At 42.2% G+C, this 8,922-nt stretch overlaps 1 pseudogene; it reads left to right on the plus strand.

Moving 5' to 3' along the window:
- LOC123482556 overlaps positions 1-5,482 on the plus strand; it is a 12,255-nt pseudogene extending 6,773 nt beyond the window's left edge.
- Positions 5,483-8,922: the final 3,440 nt, after the last annotated feature.

Raw genomic sequence — 8,922 nt, forward strand, 5'->3', positions numbered from 1 at the left:
TAGCCTTACCCTTTGCCAAAGTTTCAAAAAATGGCGTTGTTTAGAAGAGGAGTGCAAAGGCGAATTGAGTTATTTTACTACGTGCACTTCCCAAGTAGGCATTCCCCAACGGAAATATGCAAATACATGCTAGAACCGCCAATAGGATCTTGCTAGCGTGCTTGGCTCTAGCCATCCTCTTTGCTTGTTCTGCCCACTATGGCTCATTTGTTCCCATTTAAAGCGATAGGCTGTGGTCTATCTTGGTTTGGTCTCACAAATCTTTGCTAACATACACCACCTTTACACCCACCCACCCACCACTTATGCTGCTGCCATGCTGTTTACTATTATTATTATAATAAATGTTATTATTATTATTATTATTTGTTCTGCTATGAATCACTTTCTCCTAATTCCTGCCTACATGTACATATCTACATCAAATACTTCCTCTCTTATTTCACTGAGCCAGTATATCACTGAGGGCCGAGCTCCCACTACCATCCAGGACAGGGTAGGAAGGCCCAGAAATGGTTAAAGACTCCAACCACCCAGGCTGCATAGACTATTCTCTCTGCTTCCGCCATGACAAGCCTGTACGGTGCATCAAGTCTGACACAAACAGGCTGTTAGACAGCTTCTATCTTAAAGCAATAAAACAGATAAATAGCTTAATATAGCTACACACAAACTATCTGAGTTAACCTTTTATCTTTATTGACTTTTATTTGTCTCTATGCACACTCACGGGGCCCTGGGCCCAGCGTACACCCTCCACTCATTCCATCACCTTCTCTTCACATAATATGCACATACATTTATACTGACTCCACACACACATACGCCCACTCACATACAAGCTGCTGCCACTCCTATTTATCCTAATATCCTGTTGCCTAGTCACCTTTTCTATACATATCTACCTCTATCGATCCAGTATCCTATGCGTTGTAAATATTGTATTGGAATTGACCCTGTATATATACTGAACAAAAATATAAACGCCCAACTGCCAGATGAGTGAAGCGTGATTCATCACTCCAGAGAAACTGGCGTTTCCTGCTCCAAGTCCAATGGTGAGCTACACCACTCCAGCCGACGCTTGGCATTGGTGATCTTAGGCTTTGCGCGACTACCATGGAAGCCATTTCATTAAGCTCGGCGAGCGGTTCTTGGGCCAGCGTTGCTTCCAGAGTCTGTTTGGAACTCGGTAGTGAGTGTTGCAACAGAGGACAGACGATTTTTTATGCGCTTCAGCACTCGGCGGTCCCGTTCTGTGGCTTGTGTGGCCTACCACTTCGGCAGAGTGGTTGTCGGCTTCTAGGCGTTTCCACTTCACAATAACAGCACTTACAGTTGACAGCGCAGCTCTTGAGGCAGAAATTTGATTAACTGACTTGTTGGAAAGGTGGCATCCTGACGGTGTCCGTTGAAAGTCACTGAGCTCTTCCAGTAAGGCCATTCTACTGCCAATGTTTGTCTATGGAGATTGCATGGCTGAAGTGTAGCCAATCCACTAATTTGAAGGGGTGTCCACATACTTTTGTATATACTTTATAGTGTATTTCTCGTGTTTTTTATTTATTTACATTTTCTTATTAGTTATTTACTTTTGGATATTTGAATACTGCACTGTTGGGTATGGCTTGCAAGTTAGGCATTTTACTGTACTTGTGCATGTGACAAATAACACTTTTCAGCGTTTTACTGCTCTCTGTCGGCTTTCATTTGACCAGTAGCACGCTGGACTGGACATGGCTGGACTGCTTTGACAGAACAGATTGAATCCTCACAAACATAAACGCTCTACCTCACTCTCCTGTCCCTCAGGGATTGACGGTGGTTCTACTTCACTGCCACCCGGCCAGGCCATTTTCTCCATCTCGCTTCCCTCCCTCCCTGTCCAGTGTGTCAGAGGCCTGTCTGTCTGCAGCCTCCATTTGTAGATGACTGCAGGCAATGTGGACTAGACAGGCCTCCGACCCGGGAAGATTTCGGGTGGTACTGCATCACACTGCTGCCCTATCGATCACGATCCAGCCCAGTGTGTGTGTGCGTACGTGTGTCTGTGTGTGAAGGTACAGTGCAGATGTGGGCCATGGCAGAGGACATAAAGAGTCAATGGTGTCTAGAGCAGTACGTTAGCGGATGGTAGCCTCTTCTTCCAGCCTGAGCTGCTCCGTGTCGGGTGTGTCTGTTGTCCAGACATCTGTCTGTCCGCCAAGGAGCTCCCATTCACCCCCCCCTTTCTGATTTATAACACACCCCACATGGTATCCTGTTCAGCATGATTTTACACTCCTCTTTATGTTTCTGCATGGTGTGTATATGTGTTAAGTGCTATTTGCAAGCTGTAGGTCATGTTGAACTCCAGGAGACCCTTGGGAAATGTGGTGAGTGTCAGCCTGGGGTCTTTTCTGACCTGCTTGGTAGCCTAATGTACTGCCTGCTTCTACAGGCGTGCCCTTGAGAGAGTGTTTGGCTTGGCAACATAAGTCTGTTCAGAAGAGACATTGAATTCCAGCCTGCTAGAAACGACATCAAAAAGGGATAGGGTCTTTATGTTTTATGGGCCTTGGTCCAGGGCCCTGTTTGCATGATTGGCCAACACTCCCATCAGTAGAGAACACATCCTTTTCTAGGATCATATTCTATTGTATGTCGCTTTGGATTTTAAAGAAGTGTCTGCTAAGTTGAGCATTACATTTTTAAGGCTCTATTTGTTTGTATCCTTAATATGATCACTCTTGTTGCTGAGAATTTTCATGCATAGCAGGAAATGCACATTTGTAGTGTTGTTGAGTTTTTAAAAAGCTTTCAAGTTTGTAATTTTCACTTTGAAATTTCTGATTTGATTTGCCTAACTAAACATTTATTAACCCACTACAAAAATGTCCATTAATTGCATAATCCACGTAATAATTCCCATTTCCTGTTCCTGCAGGATTATTTTCCTGCTGTAGCAAACTGGCTCAAATTAAGATCCTACATCTGTAGCCAAAGCAGATTTCATGGCCTGGCTCTTCATGGTCTCAGGCAGGTGAAGCCTCCCTTTTCATTTCTCTGAGCTTTTTCTCTTTACCGGCCACTACAGTGAATGAGTCCCAGAGTGCGGTAGAGTTACATGGAGACCCGGGACCACATTTCGATGCAGTGTTTTCTTACTGCATTAGAAACCATCTGTCTCGATGGAAGCACTGTTGTTTGTATTGACAGAAGTGAGTAAAATGACTCCAAAGGGACACTTTGCTGCCTTTTTGATTTGGTTTTGAGAAGGAGCACACGTCAGAAGGTATTTTTAAAAGTGTCTCAGGTAAAATTGGTGCCTTTTAGATCATAATGAATAAGATTATCTGGAAGGGAAGGCTGACCTAGATCAACCAATACTCTTAGGCTGCATTTAAAGCAGCCCAATTCACGATTTTTTCCCACTAACTGGTCTTTTGACCAATTCATCAGATCTTTTTCACATCAGATCTTTTTTTAGAGCTGATCTGATTGGTCAAAGACCAATTAGTGAAAAGAATGAATTGGGCTGCCTGTGTAAGCGCTGACCTTAGACACTGTAGTCTACAGACCAAAAACTCAGCCTCCCATACTACATGATATTTGTCAGAAAGACGATTGTCAAGAGGCAACGGGAAATGGGGAGAAGAGTGGGATACCTAGTCAGTTGTACAACTGAATGCGTGAACCAGATGTGTCTTCTGCATTTAACCCAACCCCTCTGAATCCAAGAGGTGCGGGGGACTGCCTTAATCGACATCCGCGTCAAGGTAGCCCGGGAACAGTGGGTTAACTGCCTTGCTCAGGAGCAGGAAACGACAGATTACACCTTGTCAGCTCGAGATTCGATCCAGCAACCTTTCGGTTACTGGCCCAACGCTCCTACCACGCCAGTCAGGTCAATAGTGATACCTTGTCTAACAAGTAGCCCTTTCCTGCAGTCAAATGTCCAAATCGCCCTCCCCTAGTGGCCTCATAGGTGGAATGTAATTTATATTTTTCATAATTTCATAATTAATAAACACATATATTTTTTTCGCAAAAAATCTGGTGTTTCCTATGTCAAACAGTTTTGTTATATTTCTGTTTTTTCTGTGATGTATATAAAGTGTGATATTGCAATGCAAACTCAAAATGTTATACATTTCAACTCTATATCAAGTACAGGCTTTTAGGCCCATAACCATGTGTGTGAGGTGTATACTTTTGTTTCAAGTATTTGTTTAGACTACCAAGAAGCAATCTGTGTGACCCTGATTTAGCACACTGCAGTAAAAGGACAAAGTGAAAATCTCACCACCTGTAGTGAAGAAGAATGTGTACTGTACTCCCTGACCCTGCAGGACTTGTTTTTCCCCTGATGGTTAGTGAACTCCAGAGAGGAAGAGAATCACAAGAACACAGAAAGGAAATAACACAGAAAGATGACATTAACATAAATTCAGAAGCTTCTCTGTGAGGTTATTCTGGTGTTGTGTAAAAGAGGCCTAAGAAGTTAAATAAAAAGGTTTAATGCTGTAGTATTCCCTTCTGGCCACACCCATGATTCAGTTCCCACTGTATTCATTATTCCTGGTATCACAGATTGAGTGATGGCTGTGGCTACGCGTTCCACCTAATCATTTATAAATGAGCAACCAGGATGTTAAAGGCATTCTGATGCAGTGCGGCGAGCATCCTCCTGGATCTCTCTATTATTTCTTCTTGGCAGATTATTTATTTCTGTGTGGATTAATTTATTCTGCCATCCCCCACTACAGTGTTCATCCTTCATACAGTAGGCCTAGTAGTATAATCCGCAAATCTTAATCTCCTCTTGGAAATTATTTTGGAAAACAGATTAAATGCAGGAAAAGCACCATCTGGCCCTGTGAATACCCCCTCCCCCCACCCGATAGGAACATGCTGATCTGTGCACTGGTGAGATTATAGTGTGCAGGGCGGGCATCGCCCTTACTGTGTTGCCTTGAATCGGTTATGCATGTATCCTGCACTAAAGGGGTTAACATGATTTACTACAGTAGCTTACAGGCAGCTCGGTGGCCCGTGAAATTCTGTATTTTCATATTAGTACACCTACTGTAATATAAATACGGTATCAAAACAAGTACTTGTGTATTGACACACAGTACAATACTGTAAATTGACTGTATTATACTATAAAAGTAAATGCTACGTAATCAGAATGAATGAATGAATGGATGGATGAAATTCATTGAGGAGGGGTTTGTATTTCACAGTATTTGACTGTAATTACAAAGGGATTGGTGCAACAGGTTGGCCGCTAGGTAAAGTGTTTACACATTACACCATATTAATGAATATTTGGTGGCACTTCTAGAGGCCTTAACGGCTTCCATTGACAGCAACTACAGGGCAAAACAGAACAAAAGGACACAGCAAAATGCTCAACCATTTAAGGTTTAAGACTTGCTGCCACTCCCATTCTGTCCCCTACAGTATACAAATTGATGGGAGCACTATAACCACATAGGAGTTAAATTGGTACAGCATTCTCACTATAAAATTACAGTTTTTCGTTACAGTGTGAACAATCGATTATGCATGTATCGTATGTACAGTCGGATATGGATGTAGGCCTATCCTATGATGATTACACCAGACATGGTGGTAGTGTATTATCAATGACAATATAATGGTGTTATAGAAGCTTTAGAGCGTTGGGCTAGTAACCGAAAAGTGGCTGGTTCGAATACCCGAGCAGCATGGTGAAAAATCGGTCAATGTGCTATGACAAGACACTTAACCCTAATTTGCTCCGGGCGCTGTACTACTATGGCTGACCTGTGAAACAACATTTCAGCACCTATTCAGTGTATGTGACAATAAAACATATATATATATTTAGTTTTTTTACTGTTGCAGCAATGCAGTATTTCAGATATAAATATGCGAAAGACAATCTATAAGCCATATATCTCCATCAGTGTGCCATCATCATTTTAAAGGGATGTTACCAGAGGTGAACAGATGAATAGAGATTTTACTCTTGTGCATGAAATAAATCCATAATATTCAGTCATCACGTTTCACTGCTTTGAGTGCAGTAAAAACTGGTTTGATGGTCACAAGGGACTCATTCTCTGTAGAGACTGTCACCTCTGTGATTTAATGGGGCCTGTGCATCAGCTCAATATAAGTAAACCAGATTGTTAAAGGTGTCATCTGTGATTGCTGCATCAATCTTTGGACACAAATTCACAATATTTTTTTGAAGAATAGATTTTTAGTGAATATAACTTATAAATTCCTCATGAAGCTTGGATTCAGTTGTCTTTTGCAATCAGAACTCAAAATATAAGCTTGTTTTACTCCTTTGTTTGTAAACAGTGTAATTGAAAACAAACACTATATAGGCTTTTTACAAGCGGGAGGTTTAACAAATACAATGTAACGTTAATTCCATTAAGTGAGCTGTAATGAAATAGCTTCTACGGGAAATCCCCATGTTCAAAATAGCCACCCCCAGACTGCTCATCATCAGGACTATCCGAAAGCAAAAGCACTCTGACAGTGAGTCAACATCACTGGTTGTGTACTTCAGCTCTGTCTCACTATTGCACTACAGGGGTGTTTGATTCCCATACATGAGTTGTGTTGATGTGATGATGGGAGTAGTACTGCTCATTTTAGAGGCATAAAACTGGAAGCGTTTGGACAAGTGTACTGGAGCGGGAGGGGCGTACAGGCAGGGTGAACAGGCGAGGAGGAACTGAACTGCCCTCCAGGAAGAAAAATCAGGCTCATCGTACAAGACAATACAATATTCAATATGCACCTTGACCCACCAAATGTTATTCATCCTCTCATTCGCTCTCATTCTGTGGTCTGGTTGGGGACGATGATAGTTCTATCAGACCTTTACGAAGGCCATCCTCAGAAAAGACTGTGCTCTCTCAAACTTTGCACAATAGGAATGTCTCTGCATGGTTCAGTGAGGAGATATTCAGTATTTTTTTTAAATAGAGCTAGTGCAGTAGCTATTTGCATGTAGCTCCCCACGAAGTAATAGCCCACATAAAACATTTAAAAAGTCAGATTTCCTTGGGAGTAGAAGCACTGGACTCTGTAAACTGTACCAATACTCTAACACACTGGGTTTTCAAACCATTGTCACTCGTTAATACAGTCTCTCTCTATGCACAAGGAAGTGACCTAAACAACATAGAACATCAAATGGAATCACTAGTGTACCATATTACCCCTTGGCACATATGGTTCTGCCTGAAGTAACCTGCCCCACAGCCCTGGAGCCCTCTGTGTGGCTGTGTCCCAAATGTACCCTATTCCCTATGTAATTGCACTACTTTTGACCACTGGCTGCCGGACACTGTCATCGATGTCTTCTTTTGTATCCTCCAAAAAGTCATTAAAATACCTTTTTAATTTCCATATGCACTAGGAAGCTAAGTACAGTTGAAGTCGAAGTTTACATACACTTAGGTTGGAGTCATTAAAACTACGTTTTTCAACCACTCCCACATTTTACTTGTTAACAAACTATAGTTTTGGCAAGTCGGTTAGGACATCTACTTTGTGCATGACAACAATTGTTTACAGACAGATTATTTCACTTATAATTCACTGTATCACAATTCCAGTAGGTCAGAAGTTCGTACACTAAGTTGACTGTGCCTTTAAGCAGCTTGGAAAATTCCAGAAAATTATGTCATGGCTTTAGAAGCTTCTGATAGGCAGTGCCGTCATTTGAGTCAATTGGAGGTGTACCTGTGGATGTATTTCAAAACCTACCTTCAAACTCAGTGCCTCTTTGCATGACATCATGGAAAAATTTCGAAAGAAATCAGCCAAGACCTCAGAAAACCATTGTAGACCTCCACAAGTCTGGTTCATCCTTGGAGCAATTTCCAAACGCCTGGAAAGGTACCACACACGTTCATCTGTACAAACAATGATACGCAAGTATAACTGTGGGACCCGTTGCCGGAGAGACGGCGTTCTGTCTCCAAGAGTGACGTGCTGATGCGAAAAGTGCAAATCAATCCCAGAACAACAGCAAAGGACCTTGTGGTCCTCTGTAGCTCAACTGGTAGAGTACGGCGCTTAACGCCAGGTAGTAGGTTTGATCCCGGGACCACCCATACACAAAAAATATGTATGCACGCATGACTGTAAGTCGCTTTGGATAAACGTTTGCTAAATGGCATATTATTATATAATTATTGAAGATGCTGGAGAAATAGGTACAAAGTATCAATATCCACAGTAAAAGCGAGTCCTATATCGACATAACCTGAAAGACCACTCAGCAAAGGAAGAAGCCACTGCTCCAAAACCATATAAAGAAGCCAGACTACGGTTTGCAACTGCGCCTGGGGACAAGATAGTACTTTTTTGGAGAAATGTCCTCTGGTCTGATGAAACAAAAATAGAACTGTTTATGGGCATAATGACCATCATTATGTTTGGAGGAAAAAGGGGGATGCTTGCAAGTTAAAGAACACCATCCCAACCGTGAAGCACGGGGTGGCAGCATCATGCGTAGAGTTTGCTTTGCTGCAGGAGGGACTGGTGCACTTCAGAAGAGTAGATGGCATCATGAGGAAGGAAAATTATGTGTGGATATATTGAAGCAACATCTCAAGACATCAGTCAGGAAGTTAAAGCTTGTTCGCAAATGGGTCTTCCAAATGGACAATGACCCCAAGCATACTTCCAAAGTTGTGGCAAAATGGCTTAAGGACAACAAAGTCAAGGTATTGGAGTGGCCATCACCAAAGCCCTGACCTCAATCTATAGAAAATGTGTGGGCAGAACTGAAAAAGCGTGTGAGAACAGAGGCCTACAAACCTGACTCAATTACACCAGCTCTGTCCAGGATGGAATGGGCCAAAAATTCACCCAGCTTATTGTGGGAAGCGACTACCCGAACATTTGACCCAAGTTAAATTA

This window comes from Coregonus clupeaformis, chromosome 35 (genome assembly GCF_020615455.1).
Source record: "Coregonus clupeaformis isolate EN_2021a chromosome 35, ASM2061545v1, whole genome shotgun sequence".
Lineage (NCBI taxonomy): Eukaryota > Metazoa > Chordata > Actinopteri > Salmoniformes > Salmonidae > Coregonus > Coregonus clupeaformis.